Source organism: Hylobates moloch, unplaced genomic scaffold (assembly GCF_009828535.3).
Source record: "Hylobates moloch isolate HMO894 unplaced genomic scaffold, HMol_V3 SCAFFOLD_2, whole genome shotgun sequence".
Lineage (NCBI taxonomy): Eukaryota > Metazoa > Chordata > Mammalia > Primates > Hylobatidae > Hylobates > Hylobates moloch.
Genome location: NW_026652277.1, coordinates 38,219,051 through 38,242,545, shown reverse-complemented (window position 1 = coordinate 38,242,545; position 23,495 = coordinate 38,219,051). Strand labels below are relative to the sequence as shown.

General features: G+C 37.6%; 1 protein-coding gene across 11 annotated transcripts in view; it reads left to right on the top strand.

Annotated features, from left to right (window-relative positions):
* PDLIM5 (PDZ and LIM domain 5) overlaps nucleotides 1-23,495 on the top strand; it is a 221,016-nt gene that overhangs the window by 30,411 nt on the left and 167,110 nt on the right. The window contains exon 1 of one of the 11 annotated variants that reach the window (XM_058432857.1): nucleotides 13,814-13,956. The exons of the other annotated variants lie outside the window; for them this stretch is intronic. The gene's annotated coding sequence lies outside the window, so the exon portion shown is untranslated. Of the gene's footprint in view, nucleotides 1-13,813; nucleotides 13,957-23,495 lie in introns of those variants that run through there. 11 annotated transcript variants of the gene reach the window in all.

Sequence of the window (23,495 nt, the reverse complement as noted above, 5' to 3'; positions counted from 1 at the left end):
ATGGTGGGGCAATCTAGAGATGAGCAACAGCAGGTAATCACTGCCACCCTTAGGGACCCAGAGAGATGATGGGAAGAAGTGGTGTTCCCAGAGCCCAACTGTGGGTCTGTCTGGCAGGAGTGAAAACTGCAGAGAAGGCAGAGAAGGCATGGGTCTGGAGCTGGGCCTGTAGAGCCAGGGGCTGATTGACGAGAGGTGAAACCTTAGGGAAGATACAGAAAGGGAGAGAAATACGAAGGCTTTCCCCCTCCTTCTACCCTTCAGACCTCTGCCATTGCCTCTTATTGGTGGGACCTATCCACAAACCAGAGAGTGGAAGGGAGCCTGGGGAATGTAGTTCTCTGTCATACAGGGAGGGCAGAGAAAAGCAGGGAAAAGATATGAGCCAGGAGACAACTGCCAGCACAGACAATACAAAAAAGGTTTACATCCCCCAGCCCCAAAACTGATCGTATTAGTGCTTTTATATTTTAAATACTCCTCTTCCCTCATGGCTCAAGATCCCTTGTGTAAGAAGGAAATAATTATAATGTATGCGGTTTTGGTTTTTATGAACCTTGATATTAAATGATACTAAGCTGCTATTATATAGTATTTGCTGTGCATATTTATGCTGGTCTCTGCATTTTTATTGTTTATGTATTTTTAGATATACAAAAATTTATTTCCATTTGTTCAAATCTTTTCCTTTACATTTTTAAATATCTTAAAAGATTAGGTAGTCATTTCCATTGAAATATTTAATAAATACCCTGTCATTTGCTTTTTCTAAGTTTTCAATATTTTCAAACTCTAGAATTCATCTGGAATTAATTTTTGTGTGGGGTTGCTGCATTATCTTGATGCTGATAAAGACAGCTTATTCCTTTTTTTTTTTTTTTGAGACAGAGTCTTGCTCTGTCGCTAGGCTGGAGTGCAGTGGTGCGATCGCAGCTCACTGCAACCTCCGCCTCCCTGGTTCAAGCGATGCCTCAGCCTCCCGAGTAGCTGGGATTACAGGCACATGCTACCATGCCCCGCTAATTTTTGTATTTTTAGTAGAGATGGGGTTTCACCATGTTGGCCAGGCTGGTCTCGATATCCTGACCTCGTGATCCGCCTGCCTTGCCTCCGAAAGTGCTGGGATTATAGGCATGAGCCACCACTCCCGGCCATTATTCCAGTTATTGTTTTGTTTTATTTCTTTTTTTTTTTTTTGAGACGGAGTCTCCCTCTGTCGCCCAGGCTGGAGTGCAGTGGCACGATCTTCGCTCACTTCAAGCTCTGCCTCCCGAGTTCACACCATTCTTCTGCCTCAGCCTCCAGAGTAGCTGGGTCTACAGGTGCCCGCCACCACACCTGGCTAATTTTTTTGTATTTTTAGTAGAGATGGGGTTTCACCGTGTTAGCCAGTATGGTCTTGATCTCCTGACCTCGTGATCCGCCCACCTTGGCCTCCAAAAGTGGTTGGATTACAGGCGTGAGCCAGCGCTGCCCATTATTCCAGTTTTTAAAGCTTACTTATGCTTTGAGAAATCTTGGTCTTTTCTCCGTAATGCCTTGTCTGTGCTGGATTTCTTTAAATTTGGTACCAATCTATAGTAATATTCTAAATTTTATTTAAAGTGTTATATTTTCTACTTCCTTAATAGGGTAATTCTATTTTTAATCATCCATGAAGTAGCTGCTTCACAGATATTTTACCTCCTTTTTTTTTTTTTTAAATTACAGAGTCTATCATGTCATGTTGTGATTTGGGTTATTTATTTATTTTTTTTAAAGAGACAAGGTCTTGTTCTGTCACCCAGGCTGGAGTGCAGTGGTGCAATTATAGCTCACTGTGGCCTTGAACTCCCGGGGCTCAAGTGATCCTTCTGCCTCAGCCCCCGAAGTACTGGGATTACAGGTGTGAGCCACTGCACCCAGCCCAATTTTGGTTAAGTTTAAGACCTTTTAGATTAACTAATAAATATCTCCGAGTTCAATATTGGTTCGTGCATCTCTGTTATTTGCTTTTTATTTGCAAGTCTGCAAAGAGCTGTCATCATTTTCGCTTTTTTATTTAGTTTTGGGAGAATGAAATGACTGTTGAGTAATGAATGTTTAATAATGAGTTTTGGACTTTGCCTTTTAAAATTAGTTACTGTAATTATATTAACCTGGTAATTGTGGTATGGATCATTGTCTAAATTTAGTAGATGGGCTGGGCATGGTGGCTCATTCCTGTAATTCCTTGCACTTTAGGAGGCTGAGGCAGGAGGGTTGCTTGAGTTTGAGACCAGCCTGAGCAACATAGTGAGACCCTGCTTCTACAAAAAATTAAAAAATTTGCTGAGCATGGTAGTGTGCGCCTACAGTCCCAGCTACTCAGGAGGCTGAGGCGGGAGGATCACTTGAGCCCAGGGGGTCAAGGCTGCCCTGAGCCATGATCGTGCCACTGCACTCGAGCCTGGGTGACAGACCAAGACCCTGTCACTAAAATAAAATGAAAGACAGAAAAAATGTACTAGACAGGGAAGTGAATGCCAAAATGTTAAGATTAAAAATTATTAACTCTTTTTTATTCCTCGGTGAATTTATTGACTTGTGTTGAGGAGGTTGGAACTCTGAAAGTATCTAAATTAGAGAGGAAATCACTTTTATTTGCTTCTAAAGCATATATTATTATGACAGAATTGTTAACTTAGCCCTTTTAAAAAGTTGAGTTGTATGGGCAGGTGAGTGAGGAGAGAGGATGTGTTTAAAAATGGCTTGTTTATCAGAAAAAGTAGCCCCTCAAAATTAGTTTCAAAATAAGAGACTTGTTTTTAATTTCCTTCTGATCATAATTTTAAATTTTGGTGTAATTAGTATTAATTAAAAACATACTAGGCCGGGCGCGGTGGCTCACGCTTGTAATCCCAGCACTTTGGGAGGCCGAGGCGGGCGGATCACGAGGTCAGGAGATCGAGACCACGGTGAAACCCCGTCTCTACTAAAAATACAAAAAAATTAGCCGGGCGTGGTGGCGGGCGCCTGTAGTCCCAGCTACTCGGAGAGGCTGAGGCAGGAGAATGGCGTGAACCCGGGAGGCGGAGCTTGCAGTGAGCGGAGATCGCGCCACCGCACTCCAGCCTGGGTGAAAGAGCGAGACCCCCTCTCTTTGATTAAAAAAAAAAAAAAAAAAAAACATACTAAAACAAACTTAAAAATTTTAATGTGGAAATTTTCAGCATTATATAAATAATGTAATAAACCCAATGTACCCATCACTGAGGTTCAAAAGTACATGGCCAGTTTTACTTTCCAACATAAGATATTCAGTGTTCTCATTTCCCTGATTGTCATTCATATGTATATACATGTATATGTTTATAATTATTTTTAAAAGTTTATTTGAATCAGGACCCCAATAAGGTCCATACTTTTAGATAGTTTGTAAATTTCTTAAATCCATTTTAATCTATAAATTTCTCTCCCATAGTACTTTATTTCTTGCAGTTTTATGTTAAAGAAACTTGGTCATTTGAATTAGATAAAATAATTTTCTGAGGGATAATTTTAATATAGAAAAATAGAGATGGTTCAACATCGTGTTTTACAGATTTGTCATTTGTTTATTCTGTTCGTGATTATTTCCATATCCCAGATATGTCATTTGCTTACTACTTTCATGATTATTACCCTGCTTTTAAAGTTAAAATTCATACTTGATTATCATTCTAATCTTCACATTTATGGAATCATGGATTTGATGTCTTTGTTACATTTATCTTAGTATAATTCTTCATTCATGTACCATCTAAAATAATCCTGACCACATATTAGGATACACTGATTTAATATTAATGTCTCTTCTTCTTCTTATTCCCTCCACTTATCTCTCATGTTGAAATTCAATCAGTTACCCCAAGAGAGACACTTGAAACCTTAGATACGTTTCCTGCATGTCTCCAGAAACAAGGTACATTCTGTGCAATGTATGGTTTTACTAGCACCCTGTTAGTGAAGTGTGTTACCAATCTGAGATCATGGTTCAGCCAGCTCAGCATTGTTATCTTTCAGGTTCAAATTCCGTTACATGTGACATATAATTTTACAGGGGAACAAATAAAAACAGGACCTGGCTTCTGGATTCCCATTGAAATAATCAGTTTTTTGTTGATAAATGGAATTAAGTAATAGCTGAAAACATTTTTCTTTCTTTTTTAGGGAAAGTTAAATTTGAAGATGATAAAATTAAGAAGAAAGTGAATTTCTAAGAAGTTTAAAAAAATTTGTGAGGAAGGCATTAAATTAAATAATTTGAAAATACAAACTTTGGAGACAAATAGAATTATTAATTTACTTTGCGTGGATCACTATATATAACTATGTAACATGGATTATCTTTGTTTATATGTCAAAATAAATATACTTAAGAAAACTCTTTTACATGCATTGTTAGTTGTATCTCATGTCACTCTGCAAGGAATTATCATTCTCATTTTACAAACTAGGAAACTGAGGGAAGCCCAGAGAAATCATGTGTTTGACCATAGGTACACAGCCAGTCAGAGGAGATATTAAGAACCAGGTAGGGGTTTGTCTTATACTGTACTAAAAGGACACTGGGTTTGAAGTCAGATGTTCTGGACCTAGTGCTATTTACTACCTTAGCTATATAAGCTTGGATAATTTATTTCAGATCACTAGGCTTCTGTTATGGAAATGCTATCATAGAGGATAATGGAGTACCATGGGAGTTTTGAGGAGAGTAGTTAACAATTGTTTGATATTATATACAGAATAAGACCATATTCCTAATATTTATCTTGACATGGGGAGCTTCTATATTGCAGTAATTGGACAATAAGTTGTCATGGGTAGCTTTATTGAAACCTCATGTGACTAGTCACATGACTACATAAAAGAGAGTGTAGGTGGGTATGAAGGGACTTTCCTCCGTCACGTGTGTTTCTGGTATTAAGAGGAGGGGTGTTGGGAAGGAAAGGAGGGGAAGGGGGAAAGAGAAACTAATGTCTTGAGAACAGAGTCACAAGTCAAATACATGCATAATAGGTATCTGTTACTTGATAGACACTAATGGCAATAATCTGTATAAGAACAGAAGAAAGTACAGATCTTTACTTTTGTCTGTTTGGTTCTCGCCAAATTCTTCTCTCCTGTTCACCAATCCCTTCTAGTTTCCAAGTTCATTTCTCTTACACTTTCACCATTTACTCATGTTAGCACTGTAGGATTCTGACTACAGTATGTCCCCCTTTGGTTACATATTATTATTGTGCTACAGCTATGTCATCAAGCAATATGATTAGTCTATATATAAATGAAAGTATTTCACACACTGCATGGCCAGTGTAATATATATGTAGTTAAGAAATTATGTGAAGTGAGTGAACCGCATGCAGTTCTGTTTAGTTCATAAACCTTATCCATAAGAAATATTGGCGGGGCGTGGTGGCTCACGCTTGTAATCCCAGCACTTTGGGAGGCCGAGGCGGGCGGATCACGAGGTCAGGAGATCGAGACCACGGTGAAACCCCGTCTCTACTAAAAATACAAAAAAATTAGCCAGGCGTGGTGGCGGGCGCCTGTAGTCCCAGCTACTCGGAGAGGCTGAGGCAGGAGAATGGTGTGAACCCGGGAGGCGGAGCTTGCAGTGAGCCGAGATTGCGCCACTGCACTCCAGCCTGGGCGACAGAAAGAGACTCCGTCTCAAAAAAAAAAAAAAAAAAAAAAAAAGAAATATTATTGGCTGGGTGCGGTGGTTTACGCCTGTAATGCCAGCATTTTGAAGGCCAAGGTGGGCAGATCACAAAGTCAGGAGTTCGAGACCAGCCTGGCCAATATGGTGAAACCCTGTCTTTACTAAAAATACAAAAAAACCCTCCAAAAACCACTAGCTGGGCGTGGTGGCATGTGCCTGTAATCCCAGCTACTCGGGAGGCTGAGGCAGTAGAATCGCTTGAACCTGGGAGGCGGAAGTTGCAGTGAGCCAATATTGCACCACTGCACTCCAGCCTGGGTGACAAAGTGAGATGCCGTCTCAAAAAAAAAAAAAAAAAAAGAAAAAGAAATATTATCTCTGGTGGCTCTTTTACCTTTTAAAAAACATGAAATCATGTGACATCAGTGTGGTGAAAGGTCAGTCAATTACGAATTGGGACTCAGGATGAAGAGGAGGTCCCAAAGGCCCCCCTCACGGTCAGGAAGGCTGAACTGGGGAGTCAGTGCATTTCTTTGAGATTCCTTAGAGGAATCCTATACATCTAAGTTCTGCCACCAGGATATTAGTTAAAATTCTTATGTTCCAACCACTCAGTACAGACCTGTAGGTTATCATCTGTGAACATCTAGCTTAGTATTAGCATTTCTTTCGTCAAAATAGTGTACACATTTTTTTTTGTATTTGGAGATATAACCAAATAATAAAGGATACTATTAAAAAGTTAGCTTTTGGTAAGTTAGGGAAGGTTTTATATGTAGCCTCTACATAAACACTCTCTTATTTATAGGGTTAAGTTTCAGGAGATAAGAGAAAGATCTTTTGTTGAGTAGGATACATTGAAGTATTAGACTATAAGTGAGCTCTGTAGACCAAAATGCTGAAATGGCTTTTCTCATAAGAAAGTTTTGTGTGACAAACACTGCAATTTGCCTATCAGATACTTTTCATCCCCTTTTTTCTTACTAGAAGTACTGTACTTTTTTGAGGGTGGCAGTGTGCCAGCCTAGGAGATTTGCTTTTGTAGACTCCTTGCAGTGTGGTCTAAGTGGTATTTACTAAGGAATATTTCTATTTCCCTGAGTCAAGTGTTTTTCCATTCTCTTTTGATTTCCTTCTTTCTGGGAAGTGAACATGATGCTTGGAATTTCTTGCTACCATATGTGAAAATAAAAAAACAGATGAGGCCAGGTGTGATGGCTCACGCCTGCAATCCCAGCACTTTGGGAGGCCAATTCAGGAGAATTGCTTGGGACCAGGAATTTGAGACCAGCCTGGTCAACAGAGCAAGACCCTATCTCTACAAAAAATTTAAGAAATTAGCCAGGTGTGGTGACTTACGCCTGTAGTTCCAGCTAACTTGTGAGGCTGAGGCAGGAGGATCACTTGAGCCCAGGAGTTCAAGGCTGCAGTGAGCTATAATCATGCCACTGCACTCCAGCCTGGGCAACAAAGTAAGACCCTCTCTCTTAAAAAATTAAAATAAAATAAAAAGTAGATGAAATCTATGTACATGGGTGGCTGAAGAGAACGAAGGGAGTCTGTGACAGTGATGTCATTGGGGAGATCCCCTGGGCTGGTTTATTTTATTTATACTTCTCTTAACTTGAAGAAAATAACAACTATTCTTTTTTGGGTTTTTTGCTATGGGCAGCTGAATGTAACCCTAATTTTGCTGCCTAAAAATATTTTGTTACATTATCTCATATCACAACCTTGTTGTTAAAAGGTATCAGTGCTGCCCCTCTGCCCCCTGTATAGATTTTGTCGTAGACTTGACCAGTGAAGAACTTGACCAGCTGGAATAAAGAAGTTATGAGAAAAAAAGCATAATTTCAATGTGATTTGAGTGTAAGATATCATCAAGAATCAAATGATTCAAGACCTCTGTCCTCCTGAGCAGTAAGTTGAAGAAAACCTTGCATCCAGATATGTTCTTAAATTTACAATTAGGTTTCTGTGTATAGTTAGCAGCTTTCACACCTGTTGCAGCCTGGCCATTCCTCAAGAGGTGAAAGGCATTGAAACAGATGGCATATTATATACATCCAAAAAGTTGCTGTGTTTCTCCTTGACAATGTTAGCCTGCCTGTACTCCCTGTAAAATATTCATTAGGAATGGAGGCTCCATGGTGCTTACTGGTGACATGTTACAGAGTTCAGGAATTGCTTTCTTGACTTTGTGTAGCACAGAATCATTCCTACAGTGGTGGTGAGAGTATTCAGGCATTTGTGTGCTTGTGGATAGGCCATTTGTGTTTCTTAAGAAACTTGAGAGGGTGTAGAGGAGTCTCTGGAACAGCGTTGCTTGGTTTACCTGTATCAGAATTACCTGCATATCTTAGTAAAAACACAGATTCTTGTGCCTTATTCAAGATTTACCTAATTAGCATATTAGGACTAGGGAGTGGGTCTTAACAAGCAGTACTCGTGATTTAAGGACACAAATGTTTGAGAAATACTGTTTTTGAGCCTTCCTAGATTCCCCCACCTTCCCACACAAGTTCTTTAAGTTGTGTGTTTGTGTTAATATTATGGTGCTGAATTAACCCATTCCTTTTGGTGAGTGCATCTTTTACTACAGGCATTTGTTGGTGACACTGATGCAGTCCAGCTTGCTGAATGGCGGTTCTGCATGTGAAATCAACATTTAGATTGATTTTACATGAGTGTTTAATGTTTGTGGAAAGTACTTTTCTTGGATTAGTTAATATTCTTGAATTGAAATGATCTGTTTTTAAATAAATAGCCAAAGAGCTGCTGTTCCTTTAATGGTGCTTATGTGACTTATAAAATTCATATTCAAGTTTCTAGCAATTTTTATTACTTACATTTTATTGGGCAGATCTTTTTTTTCTCCTTTCATAGGTGTTAACTTTTTAGTCACACTTTTCTAAAGCTCTTTATAAATGGAAAAATAATTTTTTAAAGTAAACCATGATATTCTTAAAATAACTTGCTTCTACTTTGAATAGATTAAAAAAATGAGTGTCACTTCTAAACCATACCTTTGTGTTTAAATGTATACCATAGGCAGCCATGGAACAAACATCTTTTGTTGTTATTTTTTGATACAAAAATTTCACTTCTAAGTAAAATACATAAGAAAACACATGTTTATAGTAACCTGATTCTGTACCTATTTAAAATAGTACACTTACACGTTTTAAAGTGTTTCTACTTCTCGAGTCAGGTCTTCAGCAATGCCAGTTGCAGTTTAGCCTGAAGGTGTTTTTGAGGGTTCCTGGTTGAGCGTGTGTTTTACATTTTCCCTCTCCACTCTCTTTGTTTATTGGACTGTTTTAGTCATCATAAAGTGTTTCGATCTTTACTAAAGCAAATGCCGTAAAGGATCTGCCTTACAGGCAATTATTTCTCCATGAGTAAGGTGAGGTAGCTGTACTACGGAAGTGAAGTCAGCTGGGAGTATAGCTCATCTCCTTGTATGGAAAGTAATTTTGCAGGAAGAATTACTTGTACGCCACCCATTAACAGTTAGGCATTCCAGAAGATGCTCCTTTTGGAATAGTCATAAAGGTGTGTTTTCTTCTTTTGATGAACTATAAGTAGCCCTAGAAGATTTGGCACTCCTTCATTCTTGGGAAGTATATGGGCCATCTTTAATAGTATATTGTCTCTCTTAAGTCATGGAGGAATAGAGTGGCTAATTGAGACAAGTAGCTGTGTTAGCATCTGTGAACCAGGCCTATGTCAGTCTGGAACACTCTGTCCCTGGTTCTGGAACTTTATAGGGTGTGGGAATGTTTGATGAATTATCTTAGGTTACACAACATGCAGTTCTTTGGAATGCATATACATGTATATTATACATACTTTGGATAGACACTTGTATTTGAATACTGAGTAGTATATAAATGATGAAGTCATTTTAGAGTTTGACTATCAGGCGGTTAACATTTGTTGCTTTATGGTTTTCTCATAATATGATCTTTACTAATTAGGTGCAGAATATTCAGAATATTGAGTAGAATCTGGTAACATCTCTTTTATGACATATATAAATATAAAAATATTTATCTAAAACTTAAGGTTTAATGATATTTATACAATATTAAAACAGTATAGGAGTATACAAAAATATAAGGCCTGGCACAGTGGCTCACACCTATAATCCCAGCACTTTGCAAGGCCAAAGTGGAAGAATTGCTTGAGCCCAGGGGTTCAAGACCAGCCTGGGCAACATAGGGAGACCCCATCTCTACAAAATTAAAAAAAATAATAAAATAAAATAAAATTTCCTCAACCTCTTCCAGCCTTCCTCCTTCCCATATGTAATCTTTCCAGCACTTTTGTCTTCATTTGGTTGCTCTAATGTGCACCAATTTCCCCCACAAATACATGTTGTTCTGCAGCTTTCTCTTTTTCTTTAATATATATCAGGGGTATGTGTCCAGGTCAGTACCTATAGACATTTATCATATCGATGTAACATATTTTATGCATCAGAATTTCTACTGATATTGTAATTATTCTTTATACCCAGAAATTTTTAAATGAATGTTTTTATGGGGTTTTTTTTTTGCCTAATACATATTTTTATGTGGCTATAAATAAAAAATCAAATATGAACTGTGGTATAATCTTATTGAGTGTGATAATTTGTATGCAAATTTTAGTTAAAATTAATAAACAATTTCAAAATAACCTAAACATTTTTGTCAACAGTGACTAAAATATTATAAACTCTGTTTATGAATGTTTTCTATATACTTGTTTCTGTATAAAATAATATTCTAATGATTTTAGATTGCATTATAAATATTTTAACCCTTGATATCTGCTGCAAAGGTGCTTTCTATTCAGTTCTTCTCAAAATTAAAAATAAGCTTATTAAAGACTTATTAGTAAAATAACTAGAATTATATTCCATACACTATATATTATTTATTCATATTACTGAAAATTACTGATTATATCCTTCCATATAACAGTAGAAAAAGAATTGGTTTGGTGACTCAAAGGACTTGATGGTCAAATTAATTGATTTTGAATATTGCATGTATTCTCATTTTAAAACTTTAGTTTCTTATTTATTATCCTGTTTTATGTAGGCTGATATTAAAATGAGTCAGCATTTCTGATAATTGTGTAAATGTTAAGTGATAGCAGAAGCCAATTTAGGATTAAACAAAAATTGTTATGGCTGATCTGCTAATCACATAATCCAAATGTGATTTGAGAGATGATTCAAGAAGTGATGACTCAAGAAGTTAAATAATACTTTTAAGTGACGATTTTTATAAATTGCAATGTTAAGTAATTCAATAAATTAATTTGGGTTTACCCAGAAGAGCATAGGAGTGCTTTCTTAATATACCTTTCAGTTCCATGACTGGTTATTTTTATACTGTTATGTGAGTGTGAATTTTATACTATAATATAAAATGACTGTATACCATTGTTTCTTATACAACTTTATTTGTCAGAAAACTCATTATACCCTACCTCTATCATAAAGCAATATATCCATTCCCACTGGGAATTTTCATATGCTAGTGTGGACCTTGTTTGTGTTTACTAACAGAAATCTTTGATATATTAATTGAGAGATACAGTCACTGTTTCATTGTGGGAAAACTGGTGATCATCACCTTATTCAGAGCAAAGCCAAACGCCGAATCTGACTGCTAAGGGGATTGATTTAACTGGCACCTAGCATTTCTACTTTAGAGAAGAAACTTAACCTTCTTCTAAGCTTTTGAGGTATTCAGGTGTTTGATTAAATCATTTCTTTACAGGGATTTTTAACTCTGACATTGATTATCCTTATTTAGTATTTTAGAGTTAACATTATCAATATTACAGAACCTTTTACTATTTCCAGTTCTATTTAAATCCTGGGACAGTTTCCTTTTCTTTTTGGACTGAGAACAAATTGAATATTGAATAATCTCTTTGGAATGTATCTTTAGGGCCTTGTTAACTTAATGAATTCATCACTTTCATATTATGTTCCTATTCCCCTTTGGAGATTTTGCAGTGAAAAGTAAGTTTCACAACCGTTACAACTGAGAAGCATCAGCTGTGTTTTTATTACAGCATTGGTAAGGTGAATGTGCATTTTATCACCTCTGACTCATGGAACTTAGGGGTTTCTTGTGCTAGAATCAGATAAAGAAAGGAATATCATTTTTATAATATGATAGAAATCTTTAGCCTACTTTAAAATATTCTCCCTTTATTTTTAAATAATATTTTAATTGATATATCATAATTCTGTACTTATGGAGTACAATGTGATATTTTGATATATGTAAACAATGTGGAATGATTAATGCAATCTAATGCATATCCCTCTACCTCAATTACTTATCCTTTTTTTGTGGTGAAACATTTGAAGTTTATTCTCCTAGTTTTTTCAAATATACATTATTATTGACTATAGTCATCTGCTGTGCTATAGGTCTCAAAACTTATTTCTCCTGTCTGTCTGAGACTTTGTATCCTTTGACCAATAATTCCCTATTCCCTCCCCTCAATCTTCTCCTTTAAAAGTAATTTGTATAATAGTCAATGCTGAGACACTTTTTTCAGCTTTAAGAATTGTTTTTCTGGCCGGGCGAGGTGGCTCACGCCTGTAATCCCAGCACTTTGGGAGGCCGAGGCGGGCGGATCACGAGGTCAGGAGATCGAGACCATCCTGGATAACATGGTGAAACCCCGTCTCTACTAAAAATACAAAAAATTAGCCGGGCGAGATGGCGGGCGCCCGTAGTCCCAGCTACTCGGGAGGCTGAGGCCGGAGAATGGCGTGAACCTGGGGGGCGGAACTTGCAGTGAGCCGAGATTGCGCCACTGCGTTCCAGCCTGGGCGACAGCCAGACTCTGTCTCAAAAAAAAAAAAAGAATTGTTTTCTTTTCCCATTTCCCATTAGTTAATGGATAAGAGAGAGGACCAATTTAAATTTATGAAGCAGGATCTTCAATGTGTTTGCCAACTTGAAAGATACTCCACATTTTTATTATAAGAGAATGTGTCAGAATTAACTGAGTTTGTGTTGAATTATGCTCTTTTTTTTCTCCCCCCATCCTGCTTTCTCTCTTTTTGATTGAAATGAATTTATTAGGATCTTCCACATGCAGTGTTCATGCACTGTGGTAGTTTTTAAAATTTAGGTGAAATTTACGTAACATAAAATTAACCATTTTAATGTGTATAATTCGGTGGCATTTTGGTATTTTCAGTATTGTGCGACCACCTCTATCTAATTACAAAACATTTTCATTACTCCAAGAGGAAACTTGGTACCCATTGAGCATTTACTCCCCATTTTTTCTGGCAACCATCAATCTGATTTCTGTCTTTATGGATTTACCTATTCTGGGTATTTCATATAAATGGAATCATATGTGTCCTTTTATGTCTGGCTTTTTTCACTTACCATAATGTTTTTGTTGTTCATCTTTATTACGGCATAATATCAGTTTCTTACTCCTTTTTATTGCAGAATAATATTCCATTGTGTTGTCATATGTTTGTTCATTCATCAGTTGGTGGTCATTTAGGTAGTTTCCACTTTCTTGCTATTGTGAATCCTGCTGCTATGAACATTTGTGCACAAATTTTTGTGTGGACAGATATTTTCATTCCTCTTAGGTATAGACCTAGGAGAGGAATTATTGGGTCATATGGTATTTCTATGCTTAACTATTTGAGGAACTATGAGACTATTTTCCAAACTGCGTGCACCATTTTAACTTCCTACCAGCAGTGTATGAGGGCTGCACTTTCTCCATATAACATGGCAACACTTGTATTGTCTGTAATCATCTTGGTGAGCATGAAGTGGTATCATTGTGCTTTTATTTGCATTTTCCTGATGGCTAATGATATTGAGCATCTTTTTATGTGCTTATTGGACATTTGTATATCTTGTTTGGAGAAATTGCTATTCGGATCTTTTGCCTATTTAAAAATTATGATTTTTTTATTATAGAGTGGTAAGTTTTTTAAAACTGTATTCTAGATACGAGTCCCTTTTCATGTACGTGATTTTCTTTCATTCTATGGATTATCTTTTCATTTTCTTGATGGATTTTTTTTTTTTTTTGAGGCAGAGTCTTGCTCTGTCACCCAGGCTAGAGTACAGTGGCGAGATCTCAGCTCACTGCAACCTCTGTCTCTGGGCTTACATGATCCTGCCACCTCAGCCTGCCGAGTAGCTGGGACTACAGGTTTGTGCCACCGTGCCTGGATAATTTAAAAAAAAATTTTTTTGGTAGTGACGGAGTTTCATCATGTTGCCCAGGTTAGTCTCAATGACCCTTTTAATCACTGAATAATAATTTCTTGAATGTATGATAATTTTTAAAACTCTATACCATAAAGATGATAATCTAGTATTATAAAAGCTGCTGCTTTAAATATTCTGCAGTCTTATTTGGTAATTTCCTTAGGGTAAACCAAGAGGTGTAATTATTGGGGCCAAAAGTTTATGTATTTTTATGTTTTTTGATAATTATTGCTAAAATGCCCTCAAGAAAGATTATACTCCAACAGTGGGAGCATTTAAGAGTCAGAAAAATGTTTAGAAGTGTACATTTTTCATAGACTATTGTAATCTGCCTTCTCACTGTATACGTTAGGTTTTGACTACGTACTTGACTCCAGACTACTTTCATATCTTGCAGGTTGGTGTAATTTTTCTCTCCCTCCAATACACGTTCCTCATGTATTGCTAAGCCTTTTTTTTTTTCCTCCCAGACAGCATCTCACTGTGTCACCCAGGCTGGAGTGTGGTGGTGTAATCGTAGCTCACTGTAGCCTCTACTTCCTGTTTTCAAGTGATCCTCCCACTTCAGCCTCCCGAGTAGTAGGGACTATCGGCATCCACCACCATGCATGGTTAATTTTTGTTTTTGTTATTTTTTTGTGGAGATGGAGTCTTGCTCTGTTACCCAGGCTGGTCTCCAACTTCCAGCCTCAAGCAGTCCTCCCATTTCAGCCTCCCAAAGTGTTGGGATTATGGGCTCGAGGTGCTGTGCCCAGCCAAGACTTTTATAGCTGCATTTCTTCATGCTTTTCTGCACATATACCTTGACATTTCTATATATTTTTTAAAGCTTCTATCAATATGGCCCTTCTCAATGAAATCTTTCTCAATTTCAACACCTAAATACAAGTTTATCCTGAGCATTCACTAATTTTTCCTTTTTTTTTTTTTTTTTTTTTGAGATGGAGTTTCACTCTGGTCGCCCAAGCTGGAGTGCAATGGTGCGATCTCGGCTCACTGCAACCCCTGCCTTCTGGGTTCAAGTGATTCTCCTGTCTCAGTCTCCTGAGTAGCTGTGATTACAGGCTCCTGCCACCATGCCTGGCTAATTTTTGTAATTTTAATAGAGGCAGAGTTTACCATGTTGGCTAGGCTGGTCTCAAACTCCTGACCTCAAGTGATCCACTGCTTCAGCCTCCCAAAGTGCTGGGATTACAGATGTGAGCCACCGTGCCTGACCACATTTTTTTGTTTGTTGTTGTTTTTTGAGACGGAGTCTTGCCCTGTCACTCAGGCTGGAGTGCAATGGTACAATCTCAGCTTACTGCAACCTCTGCCTCCCTGGTTCAAGCAATTCTCCTGCCTTAGCCTCCCAAGTAGCTGGGATTACAGGTGCACGTCTCCATGCCCGGATAATTTTTTTGTATTTTAGTACAGACGGGGTTTCACCGTGTTGCCCAGGCTGGTCTTGAACTCCTGAGCAATCCACCCACCTCGGCCTCCCAGAATGTTAGGATTACAGTTGTCAGCCACTGTGCCTGGCCCAACCACATTTTATATATTCGTCACTGAATTCTAGAACTGACCACTGTTTCTGACATAATAGTGGTTCTCCTTAACACTAACTTTATGCTTGGACCAAATCGGGTTTCCCGTCAGTATTATATTCTATGGTATATCTTTCATAGTAATACTGTATTAAACTTTAAAAGCTTATTAATTGTGATCATATTCCTACTAGGATTATACTAAAGGTTCTACTTGTGTTTGTGAACGTACATAACACACATATGAAAATAATTTGTTTCCAAGTTTTATAATATCTAATGATACAACTGTATAAGCGTGGTATTTTGCTGTTTAAAATTGTAAAGTATCCTGTTAAACTTTACTTTTAAATTTTTCTTAAGACTTCTTAAGTTGCAGTAACTGTCTATCATAAATTGACCTTAACAACATCTCCCGTTAGGTAGAATGACAAAATCAAAATGGAGCTTAGTTAAAAAAAAAAAAAAAAGGTTTGGCCACTTTGAAGATGAAGATGCATATGCTAGGAACAGGGATGGTATACTCTGTGGCTCTGTGGTCAGGGAAGGCCTCCCTGCAGAAGTGACTTTTGAGCTGTAACTGGAATGGTAAGAAGATCATGATGCATATTACTAAGAACAGAGCTCCACTCCCTTAAACCATTCCAGGGAGGGAGGAGGTCCTCAGTGAGGAATGGCTCATGCTTTCCAGAGAGGTACACCCCAGAAGCAAGGCTTGCAGGTGCAGAAGTTCCCAAACTCGTGTATGATGTAGTTGCAGAGTTTTCAATTTTTATGGAGCTGTGTGAGCTTGAAAGATGACGGTCAGTTTGAAAGATGACCAGGGACCAATTGCCAGAGGGGTCTTCCTGAATAACTTGCTATGCAGAGGAACTTAAGGATTTTTGTATGTCCAGGGGAGAGGGAAGAGAGGAGAGAAAACTGAACAATGGCTAAAATTGAATTTCTCTCAATTGAGAGGAATGGGGACTTCACAGTCAGCTTCATTAAAGAATATGTGACATTTCTTGCAAAAAAAAAAAAAGGGTTTGGCATTGTAGTTATTTGTCCATCTACCCTAGGCTTACAGATTTGTTCATCAAGCATCAAAAGCAGATGATTTGCATATAACCAATTGTCTAGGAAATTTTTAAAAATTTAAGTCATTTGACTGTTAAGTAGAAATGAAGTGAATGTATTACTTACTTTGTAGGTAAAAACAAAGATAATTTTAGAATTCTTCTGGAAGTCTTACTAAATTGATAAATATATTAGAGGTCATTTTAATGATGATCAGTACAAGTTTTTTTCCAAGTGAAATCTGGGGATTGCTTTATTCCTCTTGCACCTTGAATAGCACTAATGCGTGAGGTTGAATCATTTGGGGGCTGCTTTGGCCAGCAGACTAATGCCCAGGAAATATCTGGGTGAACAGCTTGCCAGATGTACACTTTATTGATTTAGTTATTTATTTATTAATTAAGAGACAGAGTCTCACTCTGTTGCCCAGGCTAGGGTGCAGTGGTATGATCTCTGTTCACTGCAGCCTCTGCCTCCCGGGCTTAAGCAGTCCTCCCACCTCCACCTCCCAAGTAGCTGGGACCACAGGTATGCACTACCATGCCTGGCTAATTTTTATGTTTTTTGTAGAGACAGGGTTTTGCCATGTTTCCCAGGCTGGCCTAGAACTCCTGGGCTTGCATTCCGATCTGCTAGCCTTGGCCTTCCAAAGTGCTGGGATTACAGGCGTGAGCCACCCCGCCCAGCCCAGATGCACATTTGACCTAATGAACTGACAATTCACTGCCAATTTTAGGTTCCATTTGACTTAATCCTAAAAATGAGAGCATAAGTAGATAACAGCCTGTACATTGAAGTAGTTCCAGAAATACTGGATTTATCTAAAATTATTTTTTTCATTATACTGTAGTTGCCCTGTAAATTTTTATTGATGGTAGTACATAAAAAGGCATTAAAGTTTGAGACTTCCTGATTTTAGAAGGTTTATGCCAAGCAAGTTTGACACTTTTAAGCTTATACCAAATAGGTGAATTGTGATCTAAGAATTGCTTAAGGCTATAGTTGGGTGCAGTTTTCATTTTTTGAAGGCTGCTTTACATGTGATTCTTTGTCCTCTGTATTATCTATCTCAAAAGAAGGCATTGTAAATGGCTTGAATTGAATTAACACTTTTCCTTGATGGCTTTTGTATCCCTAATGGTGTTGCTCAGCATTATGGGGGCATGTCTTAACAGTAATAAAGTATATTACAGCAATAAGTAATATCCTTATGATCAGTAAAATATTTCTGCTTAGTATTTTAAAATTGAGAAGATAATTAATTGATTTTTCATCCTAATAGTAATGACTACTTTTTATTTAAAGAGGTGAAAATAATAATTCAGACACCTAATATAAGCATCCTAATAGAGGTAAAAAGTAGAGGAAGGACTTATACTCACTGAACTATATAAAACATGATACGATTATTGATTTTATAATACAAAATTCATTTTGGAAAAGTAAATTGATTATGCTCATCTTTTAAGATATCTTTTTGAGGGTACCTTGACATTGCCATTGGAGAGATAAAGGGAAAAAACATCTACTTGCACTATTCTATCTTAAAGCCTGTTTGTAGTTTGGTTTGTCTTATGTGCATGTCATCAAAAAGATTTATGTAGACAGAATGAAACAGCTTCATTTAAAAAACTGAAATGTTTTGTGTTAACTGTGTGTGAACGATATATTGCCCATTAGAATGTATATCTAATGGGCCATACTGTAGTTCAAATCTTAGAAGATTTTGGGCCACTGTGAGCTACCACCATTTTTCTCTTTAAAACTGCAAGATTGAATGAGTAGCTATGTGCTGGACAGCATGTAGCTGTTGAGAAGACTTTGGATGCTGAGAGAAGGAACTCAGGATACCTGTTTGTAAGGGAAGTTTTAACTTGTTCCATGTCCTGAGAGGAAAAGCTACACTGTTACATTTGTTGTTGGAAAATCCTTTCTGAAGAACTAAAAGAGTTATTTTCCCACTGCTTAGCTAAACCTAGCTATTCAGCCAGTAATCCAAATGAGGATTGACCTGGGCTTTCGGGTCAGGGCTGAGCATTGAGAAACCAAATATTTGTGCTTTAAGAAGCAGGCTCATTTGGATTGTACCCACTGAGGGACACTAGTGTAACATTTATTCCTCATTCAAATTCAGTGGCTAAATTTAAAATCACTTCCCCAGGAGTAATTGCAGAAGTCTTTCACCCATGGCTGAAAATGAAAAGTAAATATATTTAATAGAGATGCTTTTGTGTTTCCATATATTTCATTTAAAAAAATTTTGCTATCATAATGACATATTCACAGTTCACGACTTTCACACATATGGATCATCTTTTTGAAATTCTTTCTGCCTAGCTAACACTTGGACTTTCCGAGGAACTAACCTGGTTGACTCCTGGACTAGTTGAGACATGGATGTCACTTCTCAAAATACCTTGCATTAAAGAAGTAGCACATTTATGAGAATTGTATTTAAACACTGAAATTTTACTAATTATTTAATTACTTTCTATACTAACTTCACAAGGCAACACTTGCATTTTTGTTGTTGTTGTTGTTGTTCACTGCTGTATTTCCATTTCCCGTTGCCTCTTTGGTGCTTAATGGATATGTACAGAATGAATGAATGCATGCGTGCATCCACTGTAAGATGAGGAAGGGAAACTGATGTGGGAGGGAAGACGTCTGAATCATAAGTAAAGTTTTGAGGGTTTTTCTCCTCCTCTTACATTTGTGTTTTGGAAAAGTAGGTTCTTTAATCCTTCATGTGTGACTCTTCACAAAGCAATTAAATTTTTTTATAAGGGCTGTTTCACTTCATTATGTGACTTCATAATTATAACTATCTGATGTTTTATTCTCATTTAGCAGATTGCTCAAACAATAGGTATCAAAGCTGTTAACAGTAAAAACATAGCTCTTAATGTTAAAAATGTGAATCACAAATTATTTTATGAAATTATTTAGGGTTGGGTATTGTGGTCTACTTTAGTAGACCATATGAATGAGAACTTGCACACTTTCAAAATAATTTGAGATAAGATTGGTTAGACCAAATGGTCACCAAAATATAATTTATGTTAATAGTTGTGGAAAAAGCGAAGCCTTCTCTGAAAAATAAAGTCTTTCTTATAATTAAGAGACATACATATTATCTTTTACTGTTACAATAACCACAGGTCTTTATTTAATTACAAGAGAGAAAAAATATAAAATGGAGGAAAAAAGTAATTATCTGTATTTTTTCACCCCTTTCTTGGAAATAGATGGAAACTTTCATTTATTTAATTACTGAATAAGTCATATATTCATAAGGTTCTAACAAAAGCTACAACAAACACATATAGGTGAAAAATATATATTATATTAGTCCTCTATCTATATTTGCAGATTCTGCATCTGTGGATTGAAAATGTTCAGAAGAAAAACAATATAACAATAAAAAATACAAAGAAAAAAGCCTAATACAGTATAACAACAGTTTACATAGCATTTACATTGTATTAAGTATTACAAGTAATCCAGAGATGATTTAAAGTATACAGGCAGATGTGTGTAGGTTATATACAAACACTATGCCATTTTATATGAGGCACTAGTCCCCAGTCCCTGGGTTATGGACGGGTACAGATCCATGGCCTGTTAGGAACCAGGCCACATGGCAGGAGGTGAGTGGCAGGTGAGTAAGCATTACCACCTGAGCTCCACCTCCTGTCAGATCAGCAGTGGCATTAGATTCTCAGAGGAGCACGAACCCTATTGTGAACTGCACATACAAGGGATCTGGGTTGTGGGCTCGTTATGAGAATCTAATGCCTGATGATCTGAGGTGGAACAGTTTCATCCTGAAACCATAACCCATCCTCCCCTCCCCCCCACCAATCTGTGGAAAAATTGTCTTCCATGAAACCAGTCCCTGGTGTCAAAAAGGTTCAGACTGCTGATTAAGGGACTTGAGCACCTGTAGATTTTTGTATCTTCAGGGGTCTTGGAACCAATCCCTTGAGGATACCCAGGGATGACCATAGTTTTCATATGTTTTAAGAACTGCATGTATTTCCTTTCATTAGACAGACTCTTTTAATGTAAAAACCTTGTACATAGTAGAGAATCTAGAAGTGGTATCACTTTGACAGTGGTGACTCTCTGTACCTTGATAACTCAGAGTATAATTTTTTCTGATTAAGTTTCTGCACCTGTTAGCAAAAGCTACCCCTTTCAAAGCATCTGAAACCTTGTAAGAATTTTTGAAAAGCTGTGAACTTTATTAACATTTGTGAATTCCTTCATTAATTTTCAGCCAAAGGGATATTCATATAACAGTTAACATTTTACCAAGTCTTAAACTAGAGGATTGATATTCACAATTTTTGGCCTCAGGAAAGTTTTATGTAAGTTATACAGACATTTTTCATTTTTTCACTGGGGAATTGAAGGCAGACTAGAGAGGGGAAGAAGAACAAAGAAAGCATGAAAAGGGGCAGAAAAGTTGTTTTGGGAATTCAGGTCTTTATTTTCCATAAAAGAAGTGATAGCAACTAAAATAGTATTTTTTAGTTCTTTTATTTACTTCTAATTTTTAAAATAGAAAGTATAAAGAAGACTTTTTAAAAAGTTGCTGATAATCATGTCTGCTCCTTCCTGGTAATATTCCTAGGGAGAATATTTTTCTAAATTTATTTCTTTCAAAGTTTATGGATTTTTTTTTTTTTTTTTTTTTTTTAGACAGAATCTGGCTGTCTCCCAAGCTGGAGTGCAGTGACATGATCTTGGCTCACTGCAGCCTCCACCTCCTAGGCTCAAATGGTCTTCCTATCTCAAGTTGCCCAGTACTGAGACTATAGGCAGGTGTCACCATGCTCAGTTAATTTTGTATTTTTTCTAGAGACAGGGTTTTGCCATGTTGGCCAGGCTGGTCTCCAAATCCTGGGCTCAAGTGATCCACCCACCTTGACCTCCCAAAGTGCTGGAGTTACAGGTGTGAGCCACTACACCTGGGCTTTTTTTTTTTTTTTCTCAGACAAGGTCTTGCCCAGGGTGGAGTACAGTGGCAGGAACACACCTCACTGCAGCCTTGACCTCCCAGGCTCAAGCGATCCTCCCACCTCAGCCTCCTGAGTAGCTGAAACTGCAGGTGTGTGCCACCATGCCTAGCTAATTTTTTAATATTATTTTATTTTTTGTAGAGATGGGGTTTCACCATGTTGCCCAGGCTGGGCTCAAACTCCTGAGCTCAAAAAGTCTATCCACTTGGGTCCCCCAAAGTGCTGGTATCACAGGCGTGAGCTACTGTACTCTGCCTAATTTTATGGCATTGAGGGCATAAAAAATGGTCTTTTGCTCTTCCAGTGTAGTGCTAATCAAAGTGCTGCCTGTGGATTTGTCAGTTTATGACAACATAAGTTCAGAAATTGAGAGAATTTAGAAATTTTTTATAGCAATTTGACAGTAATTTTATGTCTGTTAAATCTAATAATAAGAATTTGGGGCCTGTATTTTATAGTTTTTTTAGAGTTCATTTTTCTGATAACTTGGTTTTTGTTGTATTTTACTAGAGTATTAGCCTGAAACGGATTAGAGATTTTAAAAGACTGACAATCTTCACAGTTTGAGAAGCTGTGCTCTATATTATTTCATTTTTCAATCATATTTGAGCTCTTCTTATTCCTCCCTCACTCAACCAACCTCCCTCTTCTCAGAGACAGACTTCCATCATCATTCATCAAGGGCATACCAAGGAAGATCTTCCCACCAAAATAAAAATATTGGGAAGAAATAGTGATACCCATCAGGGATGGGAGAAAAACTCAGAAGGCTGACTTCTTTCCTCTCTGGATGAGCCTACTAATGGGGTTATGGAGTAAGGTTCAGTAGAAGAACTGCAGAGATTTATAAAATGAAGAAAGGGGACTTTGGGGACTCTGCCTTTTCTGCTACTTTTCTCTCTTCTTTCCCTTCTTTTTCTTCATTTGTCTCCCCTTTTCCCTTATTCCTGTTCTTCTTCTGCTTCCTTTTCTCTCTTCCTTTTTGGTCTAGGTGGTTAGGATTTGTGACTGAGGAAATTTGTTTGGAAGCTTCTGTGATGTTTGGAAATAGCTGTGTTTCTCCTGGAAGCTAGAAGAGACTTACCGAGAGTTAATCAGGGCAGCCATCTAGAGTTAGGCTTTCAGAGAGAGAAAACTCCTGACTTATCCAGCCTACTATATTTAAGTAGGAAGAACAGATAGTGGGATTGAGGAATTCAACTGTTAAAGAATAAAATGTGCAGTGCGTCAAATGTGTTATCTCAGGAGGGAGGATGGCAATGATGTGTATGTAGGGTAAGTGGCAGCCCAGATGGTGGTCATGAGATGGGCTTTGGAGTCACACTGCCTGGGTTCCAGCCCCAGCCCTGTGATCTTTAGCTCTGTGACCTTAGACTAGCAACTTAAGTTCTTCCCATCTTGTTTTCTCAGTTCAAATTGAGGATAAAAGTATCTACTCCATAGGATTTTTATGAGATTAAATAAGTTAAGGCTGGGCGCAGTGGCTCATGCCTGTAATGCCAGGACTTTGGGAAGCTGAGGTGGGTGGATCTTTTGAGTTCAGGAGTTCTAGACCAGCCTGACCAGCATGGTGAAACCCCGTCTCTACTAAAAATACAAAAATTAGCCAGTCAGGGTGGTATGCACCTGTAATCCCAGCTACTCGGGAGGCTGAGGCAGGAGAATTGCTTGAACCCAGGAGGCAGAGGTTGCAGTGAGTCGAGATCATGCCACTGCATTTCAGCCTGGACAATGGAGTGAGACTCCACCTCATTAAAAAAAAAAAAGTTAATACATGTAAAACATCTAACTCTCCAGGTAGCATATTGAAATAGATATCTTTGTGATTGTTGCCACTGGTGTAGGTACTAGCCATATATTTTTCAGGGCGAGCTTTGGTAAGGTTTTTTCCTTTCTAGTTTGTTATTTTGAAAATGTTGTTTTTAATTAGTAGACAGAACAT